General features: G+C 45.2%; 1 protein-coding gene across 12 annotated transcripts in view; it reads right to left on the bottom strand.

The window, feature by feature from the left end:
- The window catches only part of caska (calcium/calmodulin-dependent serine protein kinase a), a 783,320-nt gene that overhangs the window by 521,246 nt on the left and 240,543 nt on the right, over nt 1-21,531 (bottom strand). The gene's annotated exons all lie outside the window — the stretch shown is intronic.

Below are 21,531 nucleotides of genomic sequence, written 5' to 3'. Positions count from 1 at the left end.
ACATTTCATGTCAAATGTTCTCTGGTGCATACAAATTGAGCATTTTGCAAGGTTTCAAGCTCCTTGGTGTGCTATGACAGCACTGCCTTACTTTGTCGCCTTTCCCCATTGAGGTTTTGCGACAGTGACCCCAGGTTTTAGTGTACCTCTTTGCATGTAGTCCTTGTCATGATATTTAGGTAAACATCATAGCACAAACATACATACATACATACTGATGGGCAGATCAATGGACCAATCAACACACACACAACACCACAGTCAATAACAGGCAAGAGCATACACAGTACAAAACAGGGAACACAACACTTCCTGAGGGTTCCAGCAGGAGACAGCTCAGGGCACAGAGCTCACAGCAAGCCACTCAGACATCCACCATGTGCTGAGTGCCACCACAAGATAGTATTAGGAATAGGTCCACAGATTCTAGGGTTATGATCGAACCTCAGTAACCAGTTTACCACTGTAAATAAATGATAGTAATAAAACTGAGTTGTACCATTCGCAACCGTGTTGGTTCGTCTGTGTAGCAGAGTACCCAACACATCAGTCCTGAACTTTGTCATGTGCCAGTCTGCAATACTCTGTTGTGAACCACACTTTGCACTGGAAGACCAACAGGTTTCAGGGCGACTAAAGAGTGTATCTCATCAAGTTGATGGTCTTCCAGCAGCATTAATGTTTATTTTGGTGAATGTTTCTGGGAATAGAACATTAGAGCCCAGACCCTTACATTAAGGTGCTGCTTGGGATACCTTTTGACAAAACCGCTGCATCTCTTCGCAGACCTTCTTTGCAAAGGCAAATTGCAGAAGCAGGCGGGTGAAGGTCTCTTTAGCACCAAAACCACCTTGAGAGCAGTGCACACTCATACCCTGATACTCTGCATGTGCACAAAGGATCTAATGTGGAGGTCCCTTCTTATTAGCGAAGCTAAGTCTTGGTGTTTGACGGCAACGCATTCTGAAAAATGACTTTAACAGCTAGCTGTTACAATCCTCATGGGAGACCAATAACTTGAAAAACAAAATTCAAACTTTCAGTTCATAGCTGTAAAGGATGACAAGTTTTTCTGTTTTCAGATTTTTACCGTAACGAATAACTAAACACACCATTAACTGAACGCCATTTTTGTAGGCAACTTACAAATTAAACTACAGAATGAAAGGTTCCTCTTTTATGCTTATCTTATGTTGCATACTCAACAGAATTACAGTGCTTAGAGCAAACAGTCCCCAGTCACTCCCAGCTTTCAATGGGTTCATATTTTTCCATTTCACCAAGTAGCAACATTGAGTGACTGTCTTCAGGTGCTTTCCTTAGTGTGATGAATGGAGCAATTTCAGATGTATTGTGTTATAGATAAAGGTTAAAAGCCTGAGTTAGTACATGGCTGCTGCAGGACTTGTGGGAGGAAACCGGAGCACCCGGAGGAAATCCACGCAGACACGGGGAGAACGTGCAGACTATCTCATTATCTCATTACTGGGTGGAGCCAAGGTATCAGGCATTTTGCAGAAACATGTCTAGATGAAGCTGAGAACCAGAAGTCAAGCAATTTGCTCCCTGCAATTCAATTAAATACATGTCTGTAGGCATATTAGCAGTTTTTCAAAGTAGTTCAGACTTGTCAGATTAGAAGATTAGCAGAAGCAGCTTCTGAAGAAGTACAGCCAGAGTTTCTACTTGGTTCTGACAGGATTCAGAACTTTTCTTTAAAGCAGTAGCATGAGCTCTCTTTTTCTCAAAGAACATCTCTGTACAGCAGGTTTTCCTTTGTGTAGTTAAAGTGGATTGAGAGCTGAGATGGTATGTTTTGTTGTTTGAGTGGGAATAAAGATAGCAGTCAGGTATTCACTGTATTGAGTAGCATTGTTTAAGGGGCAATTGTAAGCTATTTTCTGGTTAAAGATATTCGAATACTGTTAGAAATAAAGTTTGTTTTGATATACCATATCCCTATTTCTTCATGCAATCATTTCTGGAGCAATGTATCCTTTCCTCACAGTCTTACAAAAAATTAAAATAAAATATTAATATTTCTGTCCAGTATCATAGCCAGTGGGATCTGGTCTGGAATCATAATATTAGTTTTCGGAGAGTTTCCCAAATCCACTACCAGCAGTAAAGCTTGTTCCAATTATTCTTCTCCAACCCTGGCCACATCCGGACAAATTTCCCGAAACCTATAACCTCTTCTCACTGCTAATCACACCAACCGCTGTAGTTTTCATCGCTCTCTTTTCTTTTGTGCACAAAAGCTTGGAGCCAGCAAGTTTATTTACTGTTAGCACAGGTGCCCCAGCTTTTATGTCCCAGATGTGAGAACTTTGCACCTAGCTCTGCAGGTCTCTCGTCATTGCCAGGCCTGTTATCAGGCAGGATTCAGAGCAGTGAAATGACATCCCTCATTTTAACTTAAATTTAAAAACACAGTCCAAAACATAATATAAACCTCATAACTATAATACTGCTCAACCATCAGACAGGATCCAGCATCTACTTTTCCACAGGGCCTTGAGGATTTTACATATGCATAAATGATGGGCTTACAGCAAAGTTGTTTCTTTGCACAAACAGGACCGGTGGCACAGCCTGGGCCAGCTGCATGGAATGTGGCACAGCAAAATGGCCAGACACATCCTTCACAAAATTGGGGGCAGGTAAAGTATCAGCACTTAAGAGGCACTTTTTGATTTGTGTTCAATGCATAGCTTCATGTGGTCACGTATAAAGGTGGCATCAGGATGAGTGAGGCATTGGAATGGGCAAGTTCTGCATTATGTACAAAGATTCTGGGAACACCTTGTACCCGTGACCAGGTTATTATCCACAATAGGGAGAGAGGGTCACTCATGCCCAATTTCTAATAGAATTTGGCTATAAACTCCTCCCAGATTTTGGCATATGGAAAAGTAGCTTTGGGATGCTTTGTGCTGGGATCAGGAAAAAATAGGAAAAGTGCATTCAAAATACTTTGTCTTGGTAAAGACAATGCTATACATCCTGTCATGGCTCCTATTCTCAGTGAAGAATACAAGATTAAGGACCGAGAAACAACAAATCCAACTGCATGCAGTTGTATACTCTGGCCACCAGCTGCCACTGCAGAGCTATTTTGCACCAATTTTATTATATTTTATGCATTGTGCAATTGTTTAACTTGAATAGTCCTGTACTTTGACTGGAGAATCATTGACTAGCACAAATTAGTGACCAGCAGGACCAACATCTTTTGATTTGACATCTTTTTGAAAAACCCAAATCCCCGATTGGCTTGTTTTGAGAACAGCATTTATTGGCAGTCTGCAATTTAACCTATTGTAGAAAATTATAATCTTTCGCAGATTTTAGTGAAATGATCATAAAAGATTAGTCATGAAAGTACATTTTAAAAATGGCCTTAAAAGGAGTAGGTGATGGTGGAGGGGTTTGTGGCCACAACTCCTGAGGTGCGGCTAAAAATATAGTTGTCGATATGGAAGCAAAGGGAATGGAGAAAATGCAACAGACTGTAATCATAATGAAGAGGCTGAAAGGTGGTTGATCTAGTGAGGTTACACAGATAGGGAAAGACCAGACCATGATGGAATTCAAATGCATGAGGGTGAGAAATTTAAATTCGAAGCTGGGAGCCAATGAACATACAAATATAAGCAGAAGTAGGCTATTCAGCCCCTTGAGCCTGCTCTGCCATGTGACAAGATCATGATTTTTCCGAGTGAGGCCTCAACTCACTTTACTGGCTACCCCAATACTTGTTAATTCCCTTGTCATTTAAGAATCTAGCTAGCTCAGCTTTAAAAATATTCAATGACCCTCCCGTCACTGCTCGCTGGGGAAGAAAATCCCACAGGGCAACAACCCTCCAAGAAAAATAATTTTGTCAACCCCGTCCTAAATGGGAGAAGCTTTATTTTTAAACTGAATCCCCAAGAACAACAAAAACAAAGAACAAAGATAATTACAGCACAGGAACAGGCCCTTCGGCCCTCCCAGCCTGCGCCGATCCAAATCCTTTATCTAAACCTGTCGCCTATTTTCCAAGGATCTACTTCCCACTGTTCCCCGCCCGTTCATATATCTGTCTAGATGCATCTTAAATGATCACTTCCTCAAAGAGTTCTATTAGGTTTGTAAGACATGACCTTCCCTGCACAAAACCATGCTGCCTATCACTGATAAGTCTATTTTCTTCCAAATGTGAATAGATCCTATCCCTCAGTATCTTCTCCAACAGTTTGCCTACCACTGACGTCAAGCTGACAGGTCTATAATTCCCTGGATTATCCCTGCTACCCTTCTTAAACAAAGGGGCAACATTAGCAATTCTCCAGTCCTCCTGGACCTCACCCGTGCGCAAGGATGCTGCAAAGATATCTGTTAAGGGCCCAGCTATTTCCTCCCTCACTTCCCTCAGTAACCTGGGATAGATCCCATCCGGACCTGGGGACTTGTCCACCTTAATGCCTTTTAGAATACCCCAAACTTCCCCCTTCCTTATGCCGACTTGATCTAGAATATTTAAACATCCACCCCTAGCCTCAACATCCGTCATGTCCCTCTCCTTGGTGAATACCGATGCAAAGTACTCATTAAGAATCTCACCCACTTCCTCTGACTACACGCATAAATTCCCTCTTTTGTCTTTGAGTGGGCCAATCCTTTCTCTAGTTACCCTCTTTCTCCTTATATACGAATAAAAGGCTTTGGGATTTTCCTTAACCTTGTTAGCCAAAGATATTTCATGACCCCTTTTAGCCCTCTTTATTGCACATTTGAGATTTGTCCTACTTTCCCGATATTCCTCCAAAGCTTCATCCGTTTTAAGTCGCCTATATCTTATGTATGCTTCCTTTTTCATCTTAGCTAGTCTCACAATTCCACCCGTTATCCATGGTACCCTAATCTTGCCATTTCTATCCCTCATTTTCACAGGGACATGTCTGTCCTGCATTCTAATCAACCTTTCCGTAAAAGACTCCCACATTTCAAATGTGGATTTACCCTTAAACAGCTGCTCCCAATCCACATTCCCTAGTTCCTGCCGAATTTTGTTATACTTGGCCTTTCCCCAATTTAGCACTCTTCCTTTAGGACCACTCTCATCTTTGTCCAGGAGTATTCTAAAACTTACGGAATTGTGATCACCGACTGAAACTTCAACCACCTGACCGGGATCATTCCCCAATACCAGGTCCAGTATGGCCCCTTCCCGAGTTGGACTATTTACATACTGCTCTAAAAAACTCTCCTGGATGCTCCTTACAAATTATGCTCCATCTACACCTCCAACACTACATGAGTCCCATTCAATGTTGGGGAAGTTAAAATCTCCCATCACGACCACCCTATTGCTCCGACATTTTTCGATAATCTTTCTACATATTTGTACCTCTACTTCACGCTCGCTTTTGGGAGGCCTATAGCAAAGTCCCAACAATGTTACTGCACCCTTCCTATTTCTTAGCTCTACCCAAATTGCCTCAGTGCTCGAATCCTCCATCGTGCCCTCCTTAATCACAGCTGTGATATCATCTCTGACCAGTAATCCAACTCCTCCACCCCTTTTACCTCCCTCTCTATCCCTCCTGAAGCATCTATACCCTGGGATATTTAGTTGCCAGTCTTGCCCTTCCCTCAACCAAGTCTCAGTAATACCAATATCATCATATTCCCAGGTACTAATCCAAGCCCTAAGTTCATCTCCTTACCTGCTACACTTCTCACATTGAGACAAATGCACCTCAGACCACCTGTACCTTTGCATTCATCATCTCTTCCCTGTCTACTCTTCCCCTTAGTCACATTGAGTTTATTATCTAGTACCTTACTGGCTTTAGTTGCTGCCTCTTTACTGACCTCTAACTTCCTAATCTGGTTCCCACCCCCCTGCCACATTAGTTTAAAACCTACCCAACAGTGTTAGCAAAAGCACCCCCGAGGACATTAGTTCCAGTCCTGCCCAGGTGTAGACCATCCGATTTGTAATGGTCCCACCGCCCCCAGAACCGGTTCCAATGTCCCCAAAATCTGAACCCCTTCCTCCTGCACCATCTCTCAAGCCACGTACTCATTCTGACCATTCTCGAATTTCTACACTGACTGTCTCGTGGCACTGGTAGCAATCCTGAGATTACTACCTTTGAGGTCCTACTTTTTAAGCTTATCTCCTAACACCCTAAATTCTGATTGTAGGACCTCATCCCGTTTTTTACCTATATCGCTGGTGCCTATATGTACCACGACAACTGGCTGTTCACCCTTCCCCTTCAGTATGTCTTGCAACCGATCTGAGACATCCCTGACCCATGCACCTGGGAGGCAACATACCATTCGGGAGTCTCGTTTTCGACCACAGAAACACCTGTCTACTCCCCTTAGGATTGAATCCCCTATGACTATAGCCCTGCCAGTCTTTTTCCCGCCCTTCTGTGCAGCAGAGCAAGCCACGGTGCCATGAGCCTGGCTACTACTGCCTTCCCCTGGTGAGTCATCTCCCCCAACAGTATCCAAAACGGTATACCTGTTTTGGAGGTAGATGACCACAGGGGACACCTGCACTGCCTTCCTGCTCTTTCTCTGCCTTTTGGTCACCCATTCCCTGTCTCCCTTACGAATCCTAATCTGCGTGGTGACCAACTCACTGAACATGCTATCCACAACCTCCTCAGCATCGCGGATGCTCCAAAGTAAGTCCATCCGCAGTTCCAGAGCCGTCATGCGATCTAACAGGAGCTGCAGCTGGACACACTTCCCGCACATGAAAGAGTCAGGGGCATCGGCCGCGTCCCTGAACTCCCACATTGAGCAAGAGGAGACTAAGGTTCTGTCTCCCCCAAAAGGAGAAATATCCAAATTAGAATATAGAGCATGTTATCCCTACAGTGCAGAAGGAGGCTATATGGTCCATCGAGTCTGCATCTACCCTCTGAAAAGACCCCATTGAGGCCAAATCCTCCCACCGTATCCCTGTAACACCACCTTGGGGCAATTTAGCATAACCAATCCACCTAACCTGCACATCTATGGACATCCTCTCGGCATCTACCATGCCAAACCCCCTCAGGAGGCGCACCACCCTGGCATCAACCGAGGCACTGGAAATGACAATAGCAAACCCAACTCATTTTGACCCGACAAGGCCCTCCTTACTAACAGCTGGGGGGGGGGGGGCTTGTGCCAAAATTGGGAGAGCTGTCTCACAGAGTGGCCAGGCTGATATAGTCATACTCAAGAAACATACCTTACAGATAATGTCCCCAGATGTCACCAATCCAGGGTCCTGTCTGTCAGGAGGAGTGGAAGTCCTCAATATTCACCAGGTCAAACATTGGCAAAGAAACTTCATGCTGATTATCAAGTACCATCCCTCCCATAGGTGATGAATAATACTCCTCCATGTTGAACACCACTTGGAGGAAGCACTGAGGGTGGCAAGGACGCAGAATATCCTCTGGTTGGGGGACTTCAATGTCCATCACCAAGAGTGGCTTATTGGCTTTAGTTGCTGCCTCTTTACTGACCTCTAACTTCCTAATCTGGTTCCCACCCCCCTGCCACATTAGTTTAAAACCTCCCCAACAGTGTTAGCAAAAGACCAAATAGCCGGGTCCTAAAGGATGTAGCTGCTAAACTGGGACTATGGCAGGTGGCAAGGGAACCAAGAGGGAAAAACATATTTGACCTCAGCCTCACCAACCTATCTTCTGCAGATGCAATTGTCCATGGCAGAGCAGATAGGAGTGACCACCGCACTGTTCTTGTGGAGACAATCCGGTCTTCACATTGCAGATAGCCTCCATTGTGTTGTGTGGCACTACCAAGGTGCTAAATGGGATAGACTTCAAATGGATCTAGCGACTGAAGACTGGGCATCCACGAGACGCTGTGGGCCATCAGCAGCAGCAGCAGAATTGAACTCCCACAATCTGTAACATCATGGCCAGACAATCAGCCTTGCTTCAATGAAGTGTAGGAGGGCACCAGACATACCTAAAAAATAGGTGGCAACCTGGTGAAGCTACAACACAAGACTACTTGCGTGCCAAACAGCATAAGCAGCAAGTAATCAACAGAGCGAAGCAATTCCACAACCAAGGGATCAGATCCAAGGTCTGCAGTCCTGCCGTGGCTGGTGGTGGACAAGTAAACTACTCAATGGAGGAGGAGACTCCACAAATATCCCCATCCTTAATGATACAGGAGCCTAGCACATCACTGCAAAATATAAGACTGAAGAATTTGCGACAGTCTTCAGCCAGAAGTGCCGAGTGGATGTTCCATCTCGGCCTCCTCCAGAGGTCTCCAGTATCACAGATGTCAGTTTCCAACTAATTAGATTCATTCCGTGTGATACCAAGAAACAGTTGAAGGCACTGGATACTGCAAATGCTATGGGCCCTGACAATATTCTGGCGATAGTACTTAAGACTTGTGCTCCAGAGCTCGCTGCGCCCCTAGTCAAGCTGTTCCAATGCAGCTACAACACTGGTATCAACCAGGCAACATGGAAAATTGCCCAGTTATGTCCTGTACACAAGAAACAGGGCAAATCCAATCCGGCCAATTACTGCCCCATCAGCCTACGTTCGGTCATGCTGAAGGGGTCATCAACAGCATGATCAAATGGCACTTATTCAGCAATAACTTGCTCAATGACACTCAGTTTGGGTTACGTCAGGGTCACTCAGGTCATGACCTTATTACAGCTTTGATTCAAACATGAACAAAACAGCTAAGCTCCAGAGATGAGGGAGAGTGACTGCCCTTGACATAAAGCAGCATTTCGTAGAGTATGGCATTAAGGTGCCCCAGCAAAGCTGGAGTCAATGGGAATCGGGGGGGGGGGGGAATCCTCCACTGGTTGGAGTCATACCTGGCACAATTGAAGATGGCTGTGGTTGTTGGAGGTCAAACATCTCAGCTCCAGAACATCACTGCAGGAGTTCCTCAGAGCAATGTCCTTGACCCAACCATCTTCATCAATGACTCTCCTTCCTTCATAAGGTCAGAAGTGGGGAAGTTCAATGATGACTGCATGATGTTCAGCACCATTTGTGACTCTTCAGATACTGAAGCAGTCCATGTGCAAAGGCACCCATAGCAAACCCACGCAGACACGGGGAGAAAGTGCCGCACATAGTCACCCGAGGCCGGAATTGAACCCGGGTCCCTGGAGCTGAGAGGCAGCAGTGCTAACCACTTTGCCACCATGCCGCCCATCTACCATTTCAACCGTCACTATTTTAAGATGTAGGGATGAAGTCTATCAGGTCCAAGAGATTTGCCAGCCTTTAGTTCTAAAAAATTTCTCAGTATCCTTTCACTGTTGATTGTAATTATTTTAAGTATTTCAAATTATTTGTATCTTATACCGTGAAGATGGACACAAAATATCTGTTCAACAGTTCGGCTATTTCTTTATTTCCCAGACATTCTTTCTAGAGGACCACTGCTCACTGTAGTTACTCTTTTCTTTTTTACACACTTGTCAAAACTTTTTCTTACTATCTTTTTATATTTCTAGCTAGCTATCTCTCGACACCAACTGCTCCTCCTTTTTTAAAATCCATTCTTCGCTGGTTTTTATATTCTGTCCTGACCTATTATTAATCATCTTGCAGTTGTATGCCTTTTCTTTCAAAATCTTTAATTTTCTTAGTTAGCCATGGATGATGCATCCTTCTCCTAGTCTTTCTTCCTCACTGGAATGTATTTTGGCTCAATGTTATGAAATATTTCCTTAAATATCTGCCATTACATCTCTACCAACCTACTCCTGAACCTAATTTCCCAGTTCACTTTTGCCAGTTGTCTTCATACCCTTTAATTGCCTCTATTTAGGTTCCAAATACTAATCTTAGACATACTCTTGTCTTTCTCAAACTGAATGCAAACTTTAATCATGTTATGATCATTGCTACTTGTCATGTGAGAGTGCCTTTAAGAAATGGGTGTTCATAAATGGGTGTGTATATAAATATCTGTAGTGAGAGTACCTTTAAGAAATGGGTGTTTATTACTGCAGTAATGTCAGAGAGTGGGTGGAGCTGGGCTGTGTCAGCTTTTTACTTTCGTTTTAGGCTGTTTGCTGCAGGGTGTGTTTTAGTTTTGTTTTCAATGTTGGAGCTGAAGCCAGACCAAGCAGGTGTACTGTTGTTCTCTCTGCCATCAAAAGATTATCTCTTGATCATTTGGTGAATTCAGAATTATAAATGTTCTCAGTAGTGACTGTAAACCTAATGTGCTTCTGTTAAAAGGTGTTTCTTTTGTCTGGATGTTGTTTGGGAAGTTAAGAATTACTTAGTGTTGTATTCTTTGGGGGTTGTATTTCAATTGATGGTTGCTGAGATGTTCACTCTATGTTTTAAAAAGGTTAACTTGAGTTCATAGAATAAGCATGGTTTTGCTTTAAAAAATACTTTTCCATTTCTGCTGTACCACACCAGTAGAGTGGGGCCATGTGCTCCCCATACCACAATCTATTAAAAGTTGTGGGTCAGGTGAACTCCATGATACACTTTGGGGTTCTCTAAATCCTGGCCCATAACACGATCTACCTAGGGGTTGCTTTACAATGAAATCATTAATTAATCCTGTCTTATTACATATTACCAGGTCTAAGAAAGTATCTCAGAAACACTCTTTGAATTCATCTTCCTGGCTACCTTTGTCAATCTGATTTGTCCAAGCTATATGTGGATAAAAATCACCAATGATTATTGTTGTATCGTTCTTACAGGCCCCCATTATTTCTTCCTGTATAGCAATTCCTACAGTTTTAGTTACTTTGGGGACCTCTAAACTGTTCCCACAAATTACTTTTTAACCTTGCTATTCCTTATCTCTACCTAAATTTTTTCAACATTTTGATCTTTAGAACATCTCTCTATAGTAGAAAATTCATCCTTTTTTTTTTAAACTAGGGGGCAATTTAGCGTGGCCAATCCATCTACCCTGCACATTTTGAGCTGTGGGGGTGAGACCCACGCAGACACGGGGAGTGTGCGCAAACTGCACACAGGCAGCGACCCAGGGCCGGGATCAAACTGGGGTCCTCGGCTCTATGACGTGGCAGTGCTAACCACTGTGCCAGCAAAACGCCCACAAAAGTCTTCTTTAGGTAACCAAGCTACCAAGGGTCTGGTTTAGCACAGGGCTAAATAGCTGGCTTTTAAAGCAGACCATGGCAGGCCAGCAGCGCGGGTTCAATTCCCGTACCAGCCTCCCCGAACAGGCGCGGAATGTGGCGACTAGGGGCTTTTCACAGTAACTTCATTTGAAGCCTACTTGTGACAATAAGCGATATTCATTTCATGTCATTACATGACCTCCTTTTGCTAGTTTCTTGACCTTCCAAATGGCTATGTGCCCTTGAATATTCAGGTCCCAGCCTTGGTCATCCTGCAGCCACATCTCTGAAATGTAGTTCAGTGAGAACAGTAGCATAATGTGAGCAGGACTGGTGCTGAATAAAATACATGAGACAAAGATTTGGATTAACTGTTTCTGCTGAGGATGGAAAATAGGAGGCTGGGCAGAGATCTGAAGTAATTGAGCCTGGAGATAATTCCGAGGTTTATGAAATTGTGGCGATAGATGGGCTGAGTTGGGGGGGGGGGGGGGGAGGCTAGTAATGGCAGTTGTAGAAATATATTGCGTTTAGCGGAGGGTATTTGGGGTTAGATGATCTGATCGCAGTGGAACAGAACATTGCAATTGTAAGCATTTTGGTTCACCAAGTTGGTGAAAAGAGTAGTGAGATGTGGCAGGAACCAAAGTCAATGAATAAAGTTGAATGCTAGAGCGTTACAGTAATCCAAGGCTGGATATTGGATTGGCGTTTAATAGGACAGAGACAGCAGAGGATACGAGAGAGACTGTGGGGAGGTAGATTGGATGAGGATGGGTTGACAATGTTATCGTCAGTTGCAAAGAAAAGATTATTTACAACATTGGTTAGATTTGTCTCTGTGATGGACCTCTAGTGGCGGCGGCATGGAGGAGGAGGTTGTATGATGAGTAGCTCCCGCCAGAGTCCTTTTCACCCATTGTTCCCGTTTTAGGTGCTTTTCACTCGTTTTTTTGTGGGGAAAATTGCATGAAACGTTGTCCCCGCTGAGAGGATTTGATGGAGAATGGCCAAGAGCCTGCAGAAAAATCAGGGTAAGAAGGATTCGAGCACTAGTCTGCCAGGTTCGAGCACAATGATGCATGGGCAGGGAACATAGTGGAGACAAGTGGACCAGTCGGGGCGGCCTATATAACGGTGGATACATTGACTGAGGTGATGGCGGTGGAGTTCGAATGGCAGTTCAATAAACACTAAGAGGCAAGGGAGCGAGATGCCGAGTTCCCTCACGCATGCGGAGGAATTGGAGGAAGACTTGCCACTCGGAAGAAAGTTGGAGACAGTGGGGGAGCAGGACGAGGCATTGCAAGAGGTGGAAGAGGCACTTTCGAGGCACAGTGACCAGCTCCCCTCGCTTGAAGCCGAAATGGTCAAGAAGGAAGATCAGAATAGGGGTCTGAGAGCAAATGTGGAGGACCTTGAGAACCGGTCTCGGAGGCAGAACTTGTGGATTGTGGAGCTGCCGAGGGCAAAGAGGGTCTGAGGGTAAATGAGTTTATAGCATAGATGTTGAGGAAGCTGATGGGGTGGAGAAAAATTATCCCCCCGTGAAGTCGGATAGGGCCCACCGATCGTTCCGGCCGAAGCCGCGGGTGAATGAGCCAGAGCACAGAAGCACAGAGGGTGGTGATCGTGTGCTTTCACAGCTGCCAGGCGAAGGAGAAGATGTTGAAAGTGGGCCAAGCAGACGCGGGAGACGAAGTGGGAAGGCATTGCGATTCGAATCGACCAGGATCGCGTGGTAGATTTGGCAAAGAGCAGAGCTGCCTTTAATAAAGCAACGGTGACACTGTATGAGTAGAGAGCTTCGGGTGGTCTACCGGCAAAGTTGAGGGCCACGTGCAATGGGAGACACCAATATTTAGAGATGGCGGAGGAGGCAGAGGTGTTCATTCTGGCAGAATGACTGGGACTCGCCTGCTTATGGCGGATGAGACATTGGTGCTGGTGGTTGGTTGGGGCTGGTGGGGGACTAACGTTTTGAGAAATGTGTATGTTTTTGTTTGCCTAGCTGTTCGAATGCCCTTATTTGTTTTGGAAGGTAGCTGAGGAGGTGTAAGGGTGGGGATTCTGTTTTTCGGGTGGCATGGTTGATGGGTGCGGTGGAGACATTTAGATCCCTTTGTTTGAGTGGGGGGGGGGGGGAACGGACTCTGGTGGAAGGGTGCCCACGCTATGCTAGCAAGCTTTGGTTAGCTAGTGAATTGGAGTGGAAGGGGGGGGGGGGCGGGCTGCGGCCTGTCGAACATGTTCAGCCTCAGAGGTGTGAATAGTAGGGGTAGGGTAGAGTGGGGAATGAGGTGATTTCGAGAAGAAGTGGTAGGGGTGTTTCTGGGAAGGGGGTTGGGTTTGTTTGCTACGGTGACTGTGTGTGGGGTGGGGGGGGGGGGGAAGAGGAGTGTCAAGGTGCAATCTGGTATGGACCCTGAGGTCTGGAAGTTGGGAACAATCCCCAGAATGAGGCCCGGTGAAATGGGCAATGATTTCCATGCACGGAGGAGATTGAAAGCCGATGTGGTGTTGTTGCAGGAGACCCACTTGCAAGTGAAGGACCAGGAAAGCTCTGTAAAGGTGCTTCATTTGGACTTTGCTCGGAGGATGTGGGAGCTGGCAGTTCTGGTAAAGAAAATAATTTGGTTGAAGGTGGAAAAGGTGGTGGAAGATCAGGGGAACATAGGAATTAGGCACCGAAGTAGGCAATTCAGCCTTTCAAGCCTGCTCCGCCATTCAATCCGATCATGGATAATCTCGTCCAGGTCTCAAATCCACCTCCCACCCTTTAACCTGTTTTAAAAAAAAATCAGAAATATACCTATCGCCTTCTTGAAATCATTTAATGACTCCGATTCCACCGCACTATGGGGCAGAGAGTTCCAAAATTCACCACCCTCTGCGAGAAGTAGCTCCTCTTCATCTCAGTTTTAAATCTACCGCCTCTCAACCTACATCTGTGACCTCTTGTGCTAGATTTCCACACAAGAGGGAACAGTTGGTCTACGTTTACTTTATCAATCCCTTTTGGTATTTTATATACCTCAATCAGATCGCCCATCATCTTCTAAGCTCCAGCGAGTAGAAGCTCAAACTGTTTAATCTCTCCTCATACGTCGACCCTTTCATCCCTGGAATCAATCAGGTGAAACTCCTACGAACTGCATCCAATGCCACCACTTCATTCCTCAAATAAGGAGACCAGTAAATGGCAGAACACAAGAGCATTGCCAGGCAGAGGGATCTGGGTGTATAGGTGCACAGGTCACGGAAAGTGGCAACGTAGGTGGAGAAGGTAGTCAAGAAAGCACACGGCATGCATGCCTTCAAAGGACAGGGCATCGAGTATAAAAATTGGTAAGTCATGCTGCAGCTGTATAGAACCATAGTTAGGCCACACTTGGAATGTAGTGTGCAATTCTGATTGCCACATTACCAAAAGGATGTGGAGGCTTTGGAGAGGGTACAGAAGAAGTTTACCAGGATGTTTCCTGATATGGCTGGCATTAGCTATGAGGGGTTGGATTAACTTGGTTTGTACTAACTGGAATGACGGAGGTTGATGGATGACCTGATAAAAGTCTACAAAATTATGAGGGACATGGACAGTGGATAGTCAGAAGCTTTTTCTCAGGGTGGAAGATTCAATTACTAGGGACGTAGGCTTATGGTGTGAGGGGCGAAGTTTAGATGAGATGAGTGAGGGAACATTTACAGAGGGTAGTGGGTGCCTGGAACCCGCTGCTGGAGGTGGTGGTGGAAGCAGGAATGATAGTGATGTTTAAGGGGAGTCTTGACAAATACACAAACAGCACAGGAATAGAAGGATACGGACCACGGAAGTGTAAAAGATTTTAGGTTAGACGAGCAGCATGGTTGGCGCTGGCTTGGAGGGCCGAAGGGCGTATTCTCGTGCTGTACTTTTCTTTGTTCTAAACTGGACACAATACTCCAGATGTGGTCTCACCAACACACTATACAATTCAACAACACATTTCTACTTTTATATCCAGTTTTTTTGCAATAAATGCTAACATTCCATTTGCCTTTTTGATTACATGCTATACCTGCATACTGACTTTCTGTGATGCGATTCATGAACAAAGACACCCAGATTCCTCTGCCCAGCCGCATTTTGAATCTGCTTTCCATTTAGATAATAACGCACATTTCTATTTTTTTGAACAAAATGGATTTCATCACACTTATCTACATTAAACTCCATCTGCCAAATTTAGCTTAATCTCCTAACCTATGGATATCCATCTGTAAAACCTTTACTTCCTCTTCACTGCCTGCTTGCCCATTTATTTTACTATCATCTGCAAATTTTGCTATGTTGCACTCTGTCCCTGCTTACAGATCATTTATATAGATTGTAAACAGTTGAGGTCCGAGGACTGACCCCTGCGGCACTCTGCTAGTTATAGTTTGTCGTCAACCAGAGAAGGACCCATTTATCCCAACCCTTTGCTTTCTGTTAGCCAGCCAATCCTCAAATCAATCTAGTACACTACCGTGATCTCACCTTCTAGGCCAGTCTTTTATGCAGCACCTTGTCAACGCCTTCTGGAAGTCTAAATGTACCACACCCACAGGTTCCCCATTATCCACCTTGCTGGTCACGTCCTCAAAGAACTCAAGCAAGTTTGTCAAGCATGATTAATCCTTCATTAAACTATGCTGACATGGTGGATTGAGCTTCGTCTTTCCAAATGTTCAGTCATCTCCGCCTTAATGATGGATTCCAGCAACTTCCCCACCACAGAGGTCAAGCTAACCGGTCTATAGCTTCCTAGTTTTTGCCGCTCTCCCTTTTTGAATAGGGGCGTCACCGTTGCGTTTTTCCAATCCGCCGGCATCTTTTCAGAATCCAAGGAATTCTGAAAAATCATAACCAATGCATCCACTATCTATGCTGCCACCTCCCTTAATACCCGAGGGTGCAGTCCATTGGGTCCGGAGACTTATCTGTCCTTAATCCCATCAGTTTATTCAATACCTTCTCCCTAGTGATGTTTATTGCACCAAGTTCCTCTGCATAAACTGTAGTTTTTAGAATTTTAAAAATTATCTTCTACCATGAAGACAGAGGCAAAATATTGGTTCAGTGCCTCCACCGTCTGTGTTCCCCATTATTACCTCACCAGTATAGTCCTCTTAAGGGCCAACATTTACTTTAGCTATTCTCTTCCTCTTTATGTACTTATGGAAGCTTTTGGTATCATGTTTATGTTTTCTATTAGTTTCCTGTCATAGTTCATCTTAGTTCTTTTGATTTTATTTTTAGTAGCCTTTTGCTGAACCTTAAAGTTCACCCAATCCTCAGCTTACCACTAGCTTTTGCAGTAATGGTATGCCCTAGATTTTGCCTTTATGCCTTCCCTGACTTCCTTGTTTAACCATGGAACGTTTTTCTCCCTTTTATAATTCCTCTTCCCCTCAGGAATATACTTTAATTGATAGGTATTCCCGTACCTGCCTCCCCGAACAGGCACCGGAATGTGGCGACTAGGGGCTTTTCACAGTAACTTCATTTGAAGCCTACTTGTGACAATAAGCGATTTTCATTTTTTCATTTTCATTTAATATATCCCTGAACATCTGCCATTGTTCCTCAACTGTCCTACCCTCAATTATCTGTCTCCAGTCTACTTGGGCCAACTCTTGCCTCAGGAGATATGTGATGGTGGCGAGAGTGCTGGAGGGTAAATCTGTGGTTTTGGTGTGTGTTTACACACTAAATTGGGACGATGTAGACTTTATGAAGAGGATGGTGGCGGCAATCCCAGGCATGGACACACACCAGTTGATTCTTGAGGGGGACCGGAATACGGTCTTGAAACTGAAAGAGGACCGTTCAAGGCCAATGTCGCTTACCCCGACCATGTTCCGCACCAGGTGCTTGTGGTTTTGGAAAGGAGGCTGGCTCGACGGCTGGCGTGGAGTTTGGATGTGGGGCTGTTAGTAGACCTGGGGTTTTGTGTAGAGCTGGCCACGGTGTTGGATGATTATGTGGAGTTCAACAGGAATGGGGAGGTTTCGCCCTCGGTATTGTGGGAAGCCTTGAAGGCGGTGGTAAGAAGGGAAGCGATTGCATTGCATACAAGGCACAGGTGGATCGGGAAATGAGGTAGGAACGCCAGCAGTTGGTGGATGAGATACTGGAGGACCCTACCCCAGAGCTTTTGGCGAACAGGAAGCTGTTTGCAGGCACAGTTCGACCTGGTGTCCACAGATAAGGCGGTGTGGCAGTTGATATGGGAGGTGGCGCAGTCCATGAGTATGGGGAGAAGGCCAGCAGGCTGGTAGCATTGCAGTTGAGACAGCAGGTAGCGTCCCAGGAAATCATTCAGATACGGGAGAAGGGGGATGATTTGGTTTAGGCCCTGGAGAAGGTGAATAGAGTACTTGAGGCATTTTACAAAATGTTGTATAGCTTGGAACCTCTGGAGGACGATTCAGACAGACATGGTCGATTTCTTGGAGGCGTTGGAGTGTCCAAGTGTGGAGGAGGACCACCAGGAGGGAGTAGATGAGCCGCTGGGGGCAGAGGAAGTTAGGATGGCAATTGTGAATATGCAGCGGGGGAAAGACATCAGGGCCAGATGGGTACCTGGTGGAGTTTTATAAAAAGTTTGCGGATAGATTGGTCTTGCTGCTGATGGAAGCATTTGAGGATGCTGTGACTCGGGGAGTGCTCCCAGAAACAATGAGTCAGGCCTCCATTTTACTCCTTTTGAAGAAGATAGGGACCCCGTGGAATGTTGGTCATATCGACCAATCTCGTTGAACGTGGATGCAAAGATTTTAGTGAAGGTGTTGGCGCTCAGTTTGGAGGTGTCTCTCTCGCAGGTCACTGGGGAGGATCAGATGGGATTTGTGAAGGATAGGCGACTGTCTCCCATTCCGCAGCACCTGTTGAATGCGGTGGCATCTCAGGCAGAGGGGGATGAGCAAGAAGTGATTGTGGTGCTGGATGCAGAGAAGGCCTTTGATAGGGTGGAGTGGAGGTATCTGTTCGTGGTGCTGGGGTGATTCGGGATAGGGTCGAAGCTTGTGTTGTGGGTTAAGTTGTTGTACCAGGAGCCAAAGGTTAGTGTCTGGACAAATAATGTAAGCTTGGGCTCCTTCCAACTGCATAGGGGAAAAGGAATGATGTACCATATGTCTCCTCTCCTATTTGTGTTGGCGATTGAGCCTTTTGGTCATTGCCTTGAGGAGCTCGGAGAAGTGAAGGGGTAGTGAGGGGGGGGGGGGGGACACAGCATAGGCTGTCTCTGTATGCCGACGATCTGTTGCTGTCTAGGGACAAACGTGAATGTTTTCTGGTCACACCGCCGGGAAGGGGAACTAATTTGGGTGTGTTGCCGCTCAGGCTGACGCACTCACATTTCAGGTACTTAGGGGTGCAGGTGGCAAGGGATAGGGCTCAGCTTCGGAACCTAAATTGTACAAGCTTGGTGAGCAGGGTGAAGGCAGACTTACAGAGATGGGATAGTCTCTCACTGTCATTAGCTGGGATAGTGCAATCGGTGAAGATGACTATCTTGTGGGCATGGTAGCACAGTGGTTAGCATTGTTGTTTCACAGCGCCAGGGACCTGGGTTTCATTCCTGGCTTGGGTCACTGTCTGTGTGGAGTCTGCACTTTCTTTCAGTATCTGCGTGAGTTTCCTCCGAGCCCTCTGGTTTCCTCCCACAAGTCCCGAGAGACGTGCTTGATAGGTGAACTGGACATTCTGAATTCTCGCTCAGTGTACCAGAGCAGGAGTCGGAGTATGGCGGCTAGGGGATTTTCACAGGAACTTCATTGCAGTGTTAACCTAAGCCTACTTGTGACACTAAAAGATTATTATTCTTGTTCCTATTTCAATGCCTGCCAGTGTTTCTGCCAAAGGCGTTCTTTGTAGGGGTGGAAGCAGGATTTTGTCATCTACATGGGTAGGGAAGGTGGCGAGGTATGGTCCTACAGAGGGTCTAGCAGTCATGGTCGTTGAGCTGCCGAACCTGCTTTACCACAATTTGGTAGCGAATGCGGAGGAGGTGTTATGTTGGTGGAGAGACCAGGAGTCCGCTTGGGTTAAGTTGTAGGCTGGGTCGTGAGGGGGGAAGGGTTTGTGGGCGCTGGTGACGTTCCTGCCCCCGGTCTGCCCAAGGAAGATTTCAGGGAACCCGGTGATGGTGCCTATGCTAAAAATATGGAGGCAAATACGGCAGAACTTCAAAGCCGGGAGAAGGTCGAGGATGTTACCGATCAGGGACAGCCATATGTTTGAGTCGGCTAGGTCATCAGGTTTAGGGGATGGGAGGATAAGGGGTGGCAATAATGGGGGATTTGTTCCTGGAGGGGTGGTTTGCGAGTTTGGGGGAGGTAGTGGAGAAGTATGGGCTTGCGCAGTCGGAAAAATTCAGGTACTTGTAAGCCGTAATTTTACGAGGAAGGTTTATTCGCGTTTTCCGATTGCGCCGCCCACGTCGTTGGTGGAGAGGGGACATATTCTGCGTGTCAGAGCTGGCAGAGAGAAGGGATAAAGGGGTCTTTGTCAGGATGGCACTGGTGACTAGTGGTGTGCCCCAGGAGCACATTAATGATCTGGAAGAAGGAACTGAAGGCACTGTTGCTAAGTTTGCAGATGATACAAAGATATGCAGAGGGACAGGTATTTTTGAGGAAGCAGGGGGGGCTGCAGAAAGACTTGGGCAGGCTAGGAGAGTGGGCAAAGAAGTGGCAGATGGAATACAATGTGGAAAGGTGTGAGGTTATGCACTTTGGAAAGAAGAATAGATGCATAGACTATTTTCTAAATGGGGCAAAGCTTAGGAAATTAGACCACAAAGGGACTTGGGAGCCTTGTTCAAGGTTCTCTTAAGGTTAATGTGCAGGTTCAGTCGGCAGTTAGGAAGGGAAATGCAAAGTTAGCATTCATGTTGAAAAGGCTAGAATACAAGGGCAGGGATGTACTTCTTGCTGTATTACTTGGTTAAAGTAATATCTGTCGTTAGAACAAAGAACAAAGAAATGTACAGCACAGGAACAGGCCCTTCGGCCCTCCAAGCCCGTGTCGATTGAACTACAATCTTCTACACTTCCTGGGTCCGTATCCCTCTATTCCCATCCTATTCATGTATTTGTCAAGATGCCCCTTAAATGTCACTATCGTCCCTGCTTCCACCACCTCCTCTGGTAGCGAGTTCCAGGCACCCACTACCCTCTGCGTAAAAAACTTGCCTCGTACATCTACTCTAAACCTTGCCCCTCTCACCTTAAACCTATGCCCCCTAGTAATTGACCCCTCTACCCCTCTTACTGGTTGCAGATGATCTTGAAGAATACACAAATCTTCGATGTAAAGTAAACACATTTATTAAGTAACGATAAAACTAATAAATGAGTTTGACACTACTGAACTAACTCTAGAAATAAAGTAATGAGATATAACTATATAAAATTTATCTGAACTACACGTGATGTCTAGGCTGTGATCTAACTATACTGTACTACTGTTGTCTAGCTACTCCTGTGTGAAAAGAGAGACAAAGATCCGTTGGGAGTTCAGTTATATAGTGTGATCTGGTGGTGCCCTCTAGTGGTAGTGCCACAGCTAAGTGTTGTGATTAACCTGGTACATGTTACATGTCTGTCTACATATCACTACATCCCCCCGCTTTTTTTACATTTCTTGCTTGGTAACAAGGAAAAATGGATAATGATATTAGAAGAATATGAAATGTATGACTTTGTGCAGAGCAAAATGAGTAACGATGACACAAATTGACTGTGAAGTATTTACACATCGAGACTGTCCTTGGTCTTCATTCGTTATGTTTTTAAGTACCAACAAGTCATCATCAGGTATTCGAATGGTCAAACTAAGTTCATTGCATGACCTGGTCTTTTTCTTGTGCTTGTGGTATAGATTCTGTATGTCATTTGCCTTAAACATTGTGTTGCTTCTTTGTCTTGGAGCAAATATGAATTCTTGAAATTCATTGGCATGACATTTGTGTCCATGTTATGTTTGTACTCTTGCCATTGTTCTGGACTGTTCTGTAACATTGTCCTGTAGTTGTAGAGTTGTATCATGTTGTTTCGTTGCTGTTGTTTCTGTTGTCGCTTTTGTTGTTGTTGTATTTGCTGTTACTGTTGTTGTGCTCAATGACTGTTCCTGGCGGATAGTTTGAGTCATTCTCAAACTTTTCAGTATAAGTGTCCTTTGTGGTATCTGGTGTTTCATTGAGCTTTATGGTTTGAGTGAATGATCTGATGTTGCACTGACCTTGGTGATATCGGTCATTTCTGGTAGATCTGCTTCATCTTTGATCTCTTGGTGCTCCTCTTCTGGAGTCAACGTCATCAAGATTTTAGTTTCTTGTCGGTTGTCAAGAGTACATGTGGTTTTAATT

Source organism: Scyliorhinus torazame, chromosome 8 (genome assembly GCF_047496885.1).
Source record: "Scyliorhinus torazame isolate Kashiwa2021f chromosome 8, sScyTor2.1, whole genome shotgun sequence".
Classification (NCBI taxonomy): Eukaryota; Metazoa; Chordata; class Chondrichthyes; order Carcharhiniformes; family Scyliorhinidae; genus Scyliorhinus; species Scyliorhinus torazame.
Note: the sequence above shows the minus strand (reverse complement) of the source record. Positions and strands in the feature narration are given on the sequence as shown.